Source organism: Phacochoerus africanus, chromosome 4 (assembly GCF_016906955.1).
Source record: "Phacochoerus africanus isolate WHEZ1 chromosome 4, ROS_Pafr_v1, whole genome shotgun sequence".
Lineage (NCBI taxonomy): Eukaryota > Metazoa > Chordata > Mammalia > Artiodactyla > Suidae > Phacochoerus > Phacochoerus africanus.
Genome location: NC_062547.1, coordinates 140,674,957 through 140,687,123, shown reverse-complemented (window position 1 = coordinate 140,687,123; position 12,167 = coordinate 140,674,957). Strand labels below are relative to the sequence as shown.

General features: G+C 46.5%; 1 protein-coding gene across 1 annotated transcript in view; it reads right to left on the bottom strand.

Annotated features, from left to right (window-relative positions):
• Positions 1-11,275, bottom strand: part of CTNNA1 (catenin alpha 1) — a 187,816-nt gene extending 176,541 nt beyond the window's left edge. The window contains exon 1 of the mRNA XM_047778741.1: positions 11,158-11,275. The gene's annotated coding sequence lies outside the window, so the exon portion shown is untranslated. The remainder of the gene's footprint in view (positions 1-11,157) is intronic.
• Positions 11,276-12,167: the final 892 nt, after the last annotated feature.

Genomic DNA, 12,167 nt, shown 5'->3' with positions numbered 1-12,167 from the left:
GTCTATGACTTTTGACAAACTCCAATAGTTGTGTAATCGCCTCCATAATTAAAGAGATAGAAAAGTTAAAAGAATTTATTTTCACACCATCACATACAACTAAACCACAGAATATTAATGTACAAAATACTATGAGCTTCAAGAGCTAATTTGGCATCAATTTACTACAAAGCCACAGTTATCCAAACAGTGTGGTACTGCCATAAAGACAGATATACAGATCGAGAACACAATAGAGCCCCCCAAAAAAAACTTCTAGTCAAATGATTTTCAACAAGGATGTTAAAAACCATTCCATGACAAAAGAACAGTCTTTTCAACAAGTGGGGCTGAGAAAACTGGTTATCTACATGTAAAAGAATGAAGCTGGACTCAATATCATATCCAAAAATTAATTCAAAAGGGATCAAAGTTCTAAATCTAAGAGTTAAAACTATAAAACTCTTAGAAGAAATCACAGGGCAAGTTTCATGACATTAGATTTGGCAACAATTTCTTGGATATGACACCAAAGGCACAGGTAACCAAAGAAAAAACAGATAAACAGATAAACAAAATAAAAACTTTTGTGTATCAAAGGACATTATCAAGAATGAGAAAGCAACCAAGAAAACAGAGTAACTGCAAAACATATGTGATAAGAGATTAACATCCAGCTTTCACTGACATGTGGAATCTGAAAAAAGGACAGACGGAACTTCTTTGCAGACCAGATGCTGACTCACAGACACTGAAAAACTTATGGTCTCCGGAGGAGACAGTTTGGGGGGGTGGGGGGATGTGCTTGGGCTGTGGGATGGAAATCCTGTGAAATCAGATTGTTATGATAATTATACAACTACAGATGTGATAAATTCATTGAGTAATAAAAAAAAATGAAGAAAAAAAAAGAGAGATTAACATCCAGAATACATACAGAACTAAAATTCAACAACCAAAAAAACAAATTAACTTGATGACTTGAAAAGACTTTCTTCAGAGTAACACAAATGGCCAATAAACCCATGGAGAGATATACCCAAGTGACTAGTGATGCTGAGTATCTTGTCATGGGTTTATCGGCTGAATGCACATAAAACTACCATGAGAGATCACCTCACATTCATTAGGATGGCTACTATCATGGAAGTAGAAAATAAGACGCATTGGTAAGAATGTAGAGAAATTAGAACACTTGTGCCCTGTTGGCAGGAATGCAAAATGGCATAGCCACTGTGGACGATGGTAGGGCGGTTCCTCAAAAAATTAAAAATAGACTCACCATACAATGCAACGATTCCACTTCTGGGTTTATATCCCAAAGAACTGAAAGCAGTGTCTCAAAGAGATACTTGTACACCCATGTTCACAGCAGTACTATTCACAGTAGCTAAACTTGGAAGCAATCCAAGTTCATTGACGAATGGATAAGCACACTGTGGGATATACATAAAATATTATACTGCCTTAAAAAGCAAAGTCTGCCATATGCTGCAACATGGGTGAACCCTGAGGACGTTATGCTAAATAAAATAAGCTAGGCACAAAATAAGCCAATCACAAAAAGACAGTAATATTCCACTTACATGAGGTACCTAGAGTGGTCAGAGACAAAGCAGAAAGGTGGCTGCCAAGCGCGGGCCTGAGAGGGTGATGGTGAGTTGCTGTGTCATGGGTTTAGTTTTCATTGTGTAAGATTAAATGACTTCTGGAGATGGACGGTGGTAATGACGGCACAGCATGAACATACGTAATAACAGTGAACTGCACATTTAAAAATAGTTAGGATGAAGGAGTTCCCGTCGTGGCGCAGTGGTTAACGAATCCGACTAGGAACCATGAGGTTTCGGGTTTGGTCCCTGCCCTTGCTCAGTGGGTTAAAGATACGGCGTTGCTGTGAGCTGTGGTGTAGGTTGCAGATGAGGCTCGGATCCCTCGTTGCTGTGGCTCTGGTGTAGGCCGGTGGCTACAGCTCCAATTCGACCCCTAGCCTGGGAACCTCCATATGCCGAGGGAGCGGCCCACGAAATAGCAGCAACAACAACAACAACAACAACAACAAAAGACCAAAAAAAAAAAAAATAGTTAGGATGGTAAATTTTATATTTTACCACAATTTTTTTAATGAAGAAAAGAGGAATTTCCGACACATGCTACAACGCACATGAATCTCAAATGCACTATGCTAAATGAAATAAGCCAGACACAAAAGGACAAATACATGATCCCACTTGTATGAGTACCCAGAAGTAGCAAATTCATAAAGAAAAAAAAGAGAACAGAGATTCCTTGGGGCTGGGGAGAGGACAGGATGGGGAGTTACTGTTTAATGAGTGGAGTTCCTGTTCAGAATGATTAAGTTCTGAAAAATGGATCGTGATTATGCACAACTTAAAGCTACTTTAGGAGTTCCCGTCGTGGCGCAGTGGTTAACGAATCCGACTAGGAACCATGAGGTTGCGGGTTTGGTCCCTGGCCTTGCTCAGTGGGTTAACGATCTGGCGTTGCCGTGAGCTGTGGTGTAGGTTGCAGACGCGGCTCAGATCCCGCGTTGCTGTGGCTCTGGCGTAGGCTGGTGGCTACAGCTCCGATTAGACCCCTAGCCTGGGAACCTCCATATGCCGCGGGAGCGGCCCAAGAAATAGCAACAACAACAACAAAAAAGACAAAAAGACAAAAAAAAAAAAAGCTACTTTATGTCACTAAACTATACACTTAAAATCACTGAAATAGGAGTCATCCTGTGGCAAAGTAGGTTAAGGATCTGGTCCAGTGGTGCCACTGAAGCAGCTTGGGTCACCGCTGTGGTACGGATTCAATCCCTGGCCCAGGAACTTCCATATGCCTTGGGTGCGGCCAAACAAAAAAATGGTTAAAATTCTGTTCTGTATATGAAACCATAACTTTTAACAAAAATTTTTAGAGTAGCAAATCTCTTCCCCCTGGGAATTTCCCTTCTAAGAAGTTTCCCTTGGAAATAAGGATGGGCAGGAGTTCCGGCTGTGGGTTAAGGATCCAGCAAGGCTGCAGCTGTGGCGACCGTCGGTCACAGCTGTAGCCTGGATTCAGTCCCTGACTCGGCAACTTCCATACTCTGCAAACAAGCTTCAATAAAGTGGATGTAAAGCCGAGCCTTCTCCATGCACAATCCTATAGTTAGCAAATATACCATAATTAATTAATTATTGAATAATATCTACTGAGGGGTTTAGTAAGAGTCAGAAAACACAAAAGACTGAAAGATACATTAGAATGTAATTGCCTTAAAGGAGTTCAGCAAGTAAAAAAAACAAATTATGGTCTAGAAAAGTCTTTAGAAAGGTCAATTAGTAACTCAATGCCATCTAAGTGCTGGTTTTACGCAAAAGACAATTTAATATGGACAAACAGGTCCTGTTCAGCACTCCATAACTAAAAGAATAAAACAGCACTTTATCACATGAGAAGTTAAAATAACTATCTTTTAAAAGTCCTCTTATTCATCACATGGATGACAAAGTTCAAACTCTCCAGTTGAGACTGCTAAGATTAAAAACTTCTAAAAGCACCTTATCACCATAAATCATCAGATAACAGATGTATGTGAATGACAAATTAACAACAGCAGGAAACACCCTACTATAAAATTGTTTATGATCTTTTAGGAATTACATTTTTGGGAGTTCCCATCGTGGTGCAGTGATTAACAAATCCGACTAGGAACCATAAGGTTGCGGGTTCGGTCCCTGCCCTTGCTCAGTGGGTTAAGGATCCGGCCTTGCCGTGAGCTGTGGTATAGGTTGCAGACGCAGCTAGGATCCCGTGTTGCTGTGGCTCTGGCGTAGGCTGGCAGCTACAGCTCCAATTCGACCTCTAGCCTGGGAACCTCCACATGCCGCAGGAGTGGCCCAAGAAAAAGACAAAAAAAGAATTACATTTTTGGGGGCCATGCCTGGGGCATGCATAAGTTCTTGGGCCAGGGACTGAACCCACACTATGGCAATAACAAGACTGGATCCTTAATGCTAGGCCGCCAGGGAACTCTAAGAATTACCTTTTAAAAAAATTCTTTCTGAAAGTTTTCCTTCCTTATCATAGAAGGTAAAGTAGGAATAGGAACTGTAGTTCCTAACCTCAAAGTAGCCACCCATTCAGTTGGGGGGCGGAGGCGCGGGTGGGTGGAGGGGGAGAGAATGCTTCAGAGAAAGCTCTGTGACACTGGATTTGCCAATGCCTTCTTAGAAGACACCAAAAGAGGAGGGACAACACGAGAAAAACAGATAAAACTTATGGACATCAAAGGACATTACCAACAGGGGTAAAATCAGGAGAAAACATGGCAAGTCATATCAAATAAGAGATTAACAGTTGGAATGTACAAAAAACTCCTACAACTCTACAACAACAAAACCAATTAAAATAGGCACGGGGGCTTGAATAGAGATTTCTTCAAAACAATATACAGGAGTTTCCTTCATGGCTCAGTGGTTAACGGGACTAGGATCCCTGAGGTGTGGGTTCAATCCTTGGTCTTGCTCAGTGGGTTAAGGATCTGGCATTGCTGTGAGCTGTGGTGTAGGCTGCAGATGCAGTTCGGATCCTGCATTGCTGTGGCGGGGTGTAGGCCAGCAACTGTAGCTCCTATTCAACCCCTAGCCTGGGAACTTCCAAATGCCACAGGTGCGGCCCTAAAAAGCAAATATATATATATATACAAATTGCCGATAATCACATGAAAAATGCTCAATTTCACTAAACATTAGAGGAATGCAAATCAAAACATCAACTCACATCCATTAGAAAGGCTACTGTTAAAAAATAAATTTTTTAAAAAATTAAAAACATGCGGGGAGTTCCCGTCGTGGCACAGTGGTTAATGAATCGACTAGGAAGCATGAGGTTGCGGGTTTGATCCCTGCCCTTGCTCAGTGGGTTAAGGATCCGGCGTTGCCGTGAGCTGTGGTGTAGGTCACAGATGTGGCTCGGTTCCCATGTTGCTGTGGCTGTGGCATAGGCCATTGGCTACAGCTCCAATTCGACCCCTAGCCTGGGAACCTCCATGTGCCGCAGGAAAAGGCAAAAAAGACAAAAAAAAAAATTAAAAATAAAGAGTAAATAAAAACATGGGAGTTTTCTGGTGGCCCAATAGTCAGGATTTGGCCCTTTCACCACTGCAGCCCAGGTTTAATCCCTGGTCTGGGAACTGAAATCCCACATCAAGGTGCTGCAGGTTGTAGCCAAAAAAAAGAGAGAGAGACAGAAGGTGGAGCAAAACAGAACACTGCTGTTAGGAATGTAAAATGCCATAGCTGCTGTGGAAAACCGCATGGCAGGTCCTCAAAACCCGCAGAGAGTTACTGTACCACATGAGCTAGAAATTCCACTGCTGGGTATGCACCCGAAAGAGCTGAAAGTAGGGACACAAACACCCATCTGCACATCTACATTCAAAGCAGCATTATTCACACTGCAAAAAAAATGAAGGCAACCCCAGCGTTCATCCAGAAGACTGGATAAAGGAGTATTACTCAGTCTTACAGTGGAAGGGGATCCCGACACAGGCTACCACACGGTGAACCTGGAAGGCATTATGCTAAGTGAAACAAGCAGAGTACTTAAGCGAAATTCAATGAGCCAGAAAAGTACAATGGTGGTCGCAGGAGAGGGAATGGGGAGTTACTGTTTCAAGGATATGGAGTTTCAGTTTAACATAATTTTTCCGGATGTGGACAGAGGTGATGGTTACAGAACAATGTGAATGTACTTAATGCCACTGAATATAAAAACCATTTAAATGCTGAGTTTTGCTATGTAAATGTTACAACACACAAAAAAAAAACAGGATAGTGCTGTGAGAATGTCATAATCTGATTCAAATTTCAGAAAAGATCACTTTTAGCAATAATGACCAATGTCTCAATAGAAAAAGCATATTAGGAGTTCTCTTATGATGCAATGAATTAAGGATCTGGCAGTTGTCACTGCAGCCTGGGAACTTTCATAAGACGAAGGCGCAGGGGGTGGGGAGGCATATTAATCAGCCTTCATGGAGTTCCCCTTGCGGTGCAGTGGAAATGAGCCCCACTGATATCCATGAGGACTCATTCAATTCCTGGCCACGCTCAGTGGGTTAAGGATCCAGCGTTGCTGTGGGCTCTGGTGTAGGTCACAGAGACAGCTCGGATGCTGCATTGCTGTGGCTGTGGCGTAGGCCAGCAGGTGCAGCCTAAGCCAGGAGCTGCAGCTTCGGTTCAACCCCTAGCCTGAGAACTTCCATGTGCCAGGTGTGGGGCCCCAAAGAGGAAAAAAACAAATCAGCCTTCAGACAGACTACATTTGGGTGAAGGAAGGATGGAGCATTCCAGAAAAAAATGCCTCAGAGATGCATTTTACAATAGAAAATGAAGCTGAAAAGTAAGTTAGAGGAGTTCCCTAGTGATGCAGTGAGTTAAAAATCCAGCGTTGTCATTGCTATGGTATGTCCCTGGCCCAGGAATTTGTGCATGCCAAGGGCGTGGCCAAAAGAAAAGTAAGTTACAGCCAGAGCATAGAAACCCTGAATGCCAATCTAAGTATCAGACCAGTGCGACAACAAGATAGTAGTAAGTTTCCCAAAAGAGGAATATCGCTTATATGTAAAGACTGAAGAGCAGAGGGGAAGATATTAAGAAATTCTACCAACTTTTGCAAACACTGAGAGATCAACAACAATGTTCCAGGAGTTCCCACTATGGTGCAACAAGATGAGCAGGTCTCTGCAGCTCCAGGAAACAGATGAGATCCCCGGCCCAGCACAGAAGGTCAAAGGTTCTGGTGTTAGCGCGGCTGCAGCAGAGGTCACAACCGTGGCTCAGATCTGACCCCTGGCCCAGGCAGCCAAAAGAAACAAGACAATGCTCTGGATTCTCAGAATAAAAACTGAAGGGAACGGACAAGTGCGCAGAGACGGCTAAGGCACAGAGATGGATTTCTGGAGTACTGATGCTTTTCTGTTTCTTGATCTGGATGGTGGCTATGCGTGGTGTTCACTCAAATAATTCATTAAACAAGTTCTCTAATTTGAGCACTTTTCTTCATGCACATTATACTTTAATTTTTTTAAGTTTTATTTAAAATAGGAGTTCCCTGACTCAGCAGTAACAAATCCAACTAGTATTCATGAGGATGTGGGTTCAATCCCTGGCTTGGCTCAGTGGCTTAGGAATCCAGCATTGCTGTGAGCTGAAGCATAGGTCCCAAACTCAGCTGAGACCCTGTGTTGCTGTGGCCATGCTGTAGGCTGGCAGTGCAGCTCCCATTTGACCCCTAGCCTGGGAACTTCCATATGCTATGGGTGTGGCTCTAAAAAAAATAAAAAATAGGAGTTCCCATCATGACTCAGAGGAAATGAATCTGACTATATCCACAAGGACGCAGGTTTGATCCTTGGCCTCACTCAGTGGGTTAAGGATCCGTCTCGCCACAAAGTACAGCATAGGTCACAAATGTGGCTCAGATCCAGTATAGCTGTGGCTGTGGTGGAGGCCTGCAGCTTCGATTCAATTCCTAGCCTGGAAACTTCCATATGCCAAAGGTAAGGCCATAAAAAAGGGGGGGGGGGTATTTAAGAAATCACCAGTTAGGATGAAGTCATCCATAAAAAATTTACCTAAGGACATTAAAGATGCTACCACAGAATATGTACAAGGTACCCAAGAAACACTGAGATCCAAACTAAAGCCCAGAGTCAGTGACGTCTAAGGTGGGTTTTAAAAAATTTGTTTGTCAGGTGGATGAGAAAAAAGTTACTCCTGACAAAAGAAAAAATATGAAAAAGGCACCAAAGCAAACAATAGTACAACTTATCCAGAGAACTACAAGTTGTTTCAATAGTTCAAAGAAGATAATCTAAACTACCACAGAAGGAGTTCCCACCATGGCACAGCAGAAACGAATCCAACCAGCCAGGAACCATGAGGTTGCGGGTTCGATTCCTGGCCTCACTCAGTGGGTTAAGGATCTGGCGTTGCTCTGAGCTCTGGTGTAAGCGGCAGACACAGCTCGGATCCCGCATTGCTGTGCCTATGGCGTAGGCCGGCAGCTGTAGCTCCAATTAGACCACTAGCCTGGGAACCTCCATATGCCATAGGTGTAGCCCTAAAAAAAAAAAAAAAAAAAAAAAGCAAAAATAATAATACTGATAAATAAATAAACTACTGTGGAAGCAGAGAGAAGGGCAAAAAGGAATTCATGCTAAGAGGAGAGAGGAAGGAAAGGACTTCATCTGATCAGATCTAGGTTTAAAGAAAGGCTTGGAGATGTCTCTCGGTCCAGTATTCCAGGCCCTCCACTATCTGACTGTCCTCTCATCTGTCAGAGTTCCACTCATAAACCAGACTCCAGAAGAAAAAAGATTCTTTTATCCTTCATTCAACATGCTTCTATTTTTTTTTTAAACATCTCCAGGCCAGGTACACGCCAAAGGCTAAGGCTATCAGCCTTCAAGGCTCACCTTCTGTCAAGAAAGGCCAACAGGCATAACAGTAATAAGATCAAGTGCCATGTACCTGGTGAGAAGAGGTTTGCTACCAGACAGAAAAGTGCTAAGGGGGACTTGAGATATGACTAAAAGCTCATCGTAAAAGTGATGGAATCCAAACTGGGTGTGGGAGCAGAGGAGGAGCAGCAATGAGGAAACAACAAACCAACAGACCCACCTAGGGCCTAGGCAGCTGCATCCAATTCTTCCGTGTAAGGCTTATCTCGTTTCTCCAAAGTACAGCTCCCTTTAGCCCCACCACCTCACTCCTACCATCCTCCAGGATCAACCTCCTACTTCTACTAGTGCACAAACAAACACAAGCCTTGCAGGCACCAGCAGGAGTGATCTTCCTAAAAAGGAAATCAGATCTTGAAACTTCCTACAATGGCTTCTTACAGCTCTTAGAATAAAATCCAGGCACGTGACCTGGAGTTCCCTGGCAATCTCATGCCAGGGCTCCTTCCTACCCCCAAAGCATGCATCCAAGCTACACGAACCTTCTCTTAGGTCTCTAAACACAAGGAGTTTTTTGTTCTCTCAGGACCTTTACAAGATCAGAGGACTCTCCACCACCACCACCACCCCCAATATCCAGGTCTGCCTGTCCCGTCACTAACTATTGTTCCTTTTCAGAAATCCCTCAACTCTGCCAGTTACTGCCCATCTCCACATCTAGGTTAGGTCACTTATCTCATTTTGGTCCTGCAGAGTTTGCGAAGGACACTGAAGGAGATCTCTGATGCACAGCTGACCATGTGGGTGAGCTAAGACATCTGCACTCAAAATAGAAGCTTTAGCTTTAGCCCACAAGTGTTGGACTTCAGCTTACATTTGATGACAGGGAGACTGTACAGAAGTGATCCTCAACCCGGGAGAGGGCACCCTGATCTCTAGGTCACCACTGGAAAAAGATGTGACTGGTGGTGGGAGAACGATGCCACATCAGTGGTGTGAAGGGCTGAGATACGTTAGAATCTTGGATATAAGTGGTTTGAACAACAACAGAAAGATTAAGAAACAAGAAACTTCCAAAAGTATAAGGAAAACCAGGAGAGATTTATAATCCAATTCCACAAACGCCTTTATGCCCTTTCATGCTTCTTCCCAACAAAACCCCACTGCTGCTCTAACCAGTTCAAATGCCCGTCCCCTCCTGGAAGCCCTCTGGTCTTATCCAAACAAAACTTACTAGATCCCCCTGCACAACTCCACGAGTTTCTCTTATCATTATTATTATGTAAGGTGTGACCCACGCACAAGTTTTTGGTCATTACTGTTGCGGTTCATATCGCCATCGGCCTTGCACTACACCCAAGCTGTGTGTCCCTTCCCTATTACACGGTGGGTTCTTGGGGCAGAGACTATTTCTTAATCAACTGTGGGCCCTTAAGAAAGTGGATAAAAATGATTTTTTTTAATTTGATAAAATCAGAAAGAGTAAATCACTGGGCAAAAGCTATGGATTATCCCCCCTCCCAGTCCCCTTGTAAGACAAAGTACCACATCCTCACTAAGGTGATTTACAAATCCATACTTTCCTAAAGTGACACACACCTATACAATCTTCAAAAATCACTGCTAAACATAAGATCCTCCCATGGAAATGCCTATCCTGTTGCAACAATACAATGATGTAATCACTTCCCTCAACATATATAAGAAACGCCTTAATAATCTAGAGAGTGAACATACCTTACTCTTTTCTAGATTATTGTAAATTCTGTACAAAGCAAACACCAAAAAATGTTGCAAAGACGCAGAGGGACATAAAAGGGTTTCAGTCCTGGATTGGAGCCAACTGCCGCCTGCATTATTGGGAAGCCATTCCTGCCACACCAAGGTTAGTAGGCACTCAGACAACATTTTTTCCAACAAGTGTTTCTCTCTCCCTCTCTCTCTCTCCTCTCTCTCTCTCCCTCTCCCACACAAACACACCCCTTTAGAAATCAACAGAAAAAGATTCCAACGTCCCTCGTGCAAACCAGAACTAATTAGAGTTCAGGGCGTCCAATTACACAGCACAGAAGTCCGAGGAATTTCACAACAAAGGTTCACATATACACGCCAAAAGTCCACAGGGGTGTGGCGCCCCTTCCCAGGCAGACTGTGTCCGAGAAAGGGACACGCATACTCGCACATGCGCTCGGGCCGGGAACGCGAGGGTGCGGGCCCAGCAGCCGCCCCGTCCACCTGACCGGCAAGTTTCGGTGGCGGGGGGAGGGGTGCGATCCCAGAAACCACAGACCGCACTCGCTTCCCCGGAAAACGCAACGCCGCCGCCCGCCCGCCCGCGGAACCACGCACGGACTCTTGCCCTCGAGGAAGGCGGCCGAGCGGGCTCAGCGCGGGCCTGGCGCGCGCACCGAGGCCACTCGAACAAAGTTTCGAAGCCCGGAGAAACTTTCCCGAGAGCAGGCGCCGCGGCGGCGCGGGGCCTGCCGCTCGCGCTGCTCCGGCCGCCGCGGGCCCTCAACTTCCCGAGCGCCAGTAAGCGCCGGCCCCGCCCGCTCCACCAAGGCCCATGCCCGGGGCCCCGCGGCGAGAGCGGGCCGGAGGCCGCAGCGGCGCCCACCCGGAGCCCGAGGCCGGGCGGGGTCGCAAAGGGGACCGCTCGGGCCGCCCTCCCGAGGAGCCCCCTGCCCAGCGAGGGGCGCCCACACCCGCGCGAAGGCAATTACCTGCGGCGAGCGAGGCGAGGCAGGAAAATTCCCGAGGCCCGAAGCCAACGGCCGCCGCTTTGTCTGCCCCTGTCCGGCTCCAGGGAGGAAATGGGCCGCCCGGCGCCCCCGCCCCGCGGCCCGGGCCCCGCCCGCCCTTCCCGGCACCTCCCTCCGGCGCGCTCTTCCCGGCGCCTCCCGCTGCCGCCCCGCCGGCCTGGGTGGCCCCTGACCCGGAGCGCCTGGTCCGCCAGGCCCGGACCCCCCCAGAGGCCCTCTTGCTCTCTGCCCCTGACCCTCGAGGTTCTTCTTGCCAGGCCCCTAGTGGGCACTCTGGCCGGGAGAGACCCCCACCCCCGAGCGGAGGGAGGAGCGCGGGCGCCTGGAACAGCCCGCGAGCTGGGGAGGGCAGGTGAGTCAGCGCGCGGCGCACAGGTGAGTCTCCGGGCGCCGCCCGCTCCGGCCCCACCTCCCGCTGATGCCCCTGGGACCCGGCGGCCCGGCGGCGCAGACTTCCGAGTGCCACAGGTGTTTCCGGGGCACAGGCTTCCAGAAAAGAGCTCCAGGCCCATTCCCTGGCTTTACGGAAGGAAAAACTGAAGCCTCACACCTTGAGGCAGAGTGCAACTCGAATCCAACTCCAGGGACCTTATAATGTGCGATGGGAAAGCCTCCTAGCAATCACCCAACTCAGCCGGTCGCTTGACAGATGGGTAAACCCAACAGCCTTCCTGATGGAGAACAAGAGGCTTGTGACAGGAGCATCACCTCCTGAGATTGTCCCCCTCCCCACACACGCACATTTGAAGGACCTGGCTTCTATCCCTATCCCTCTGGCCATTTAGGGAATTTCATTCCCACTCTTCCTTCCTTATCTTTCTACTGAACGCTCCCCCCAAAAACTACAAAACCAAACCAAAAATACTACACTCTCAGTCTGGTATGACTTCCTTCTCCATCATGGGATGATGAACGAGTTGATTTCTGCATTGGTCTGTTAAGTCCAAAATCATGCATGACAGCAGTATCCA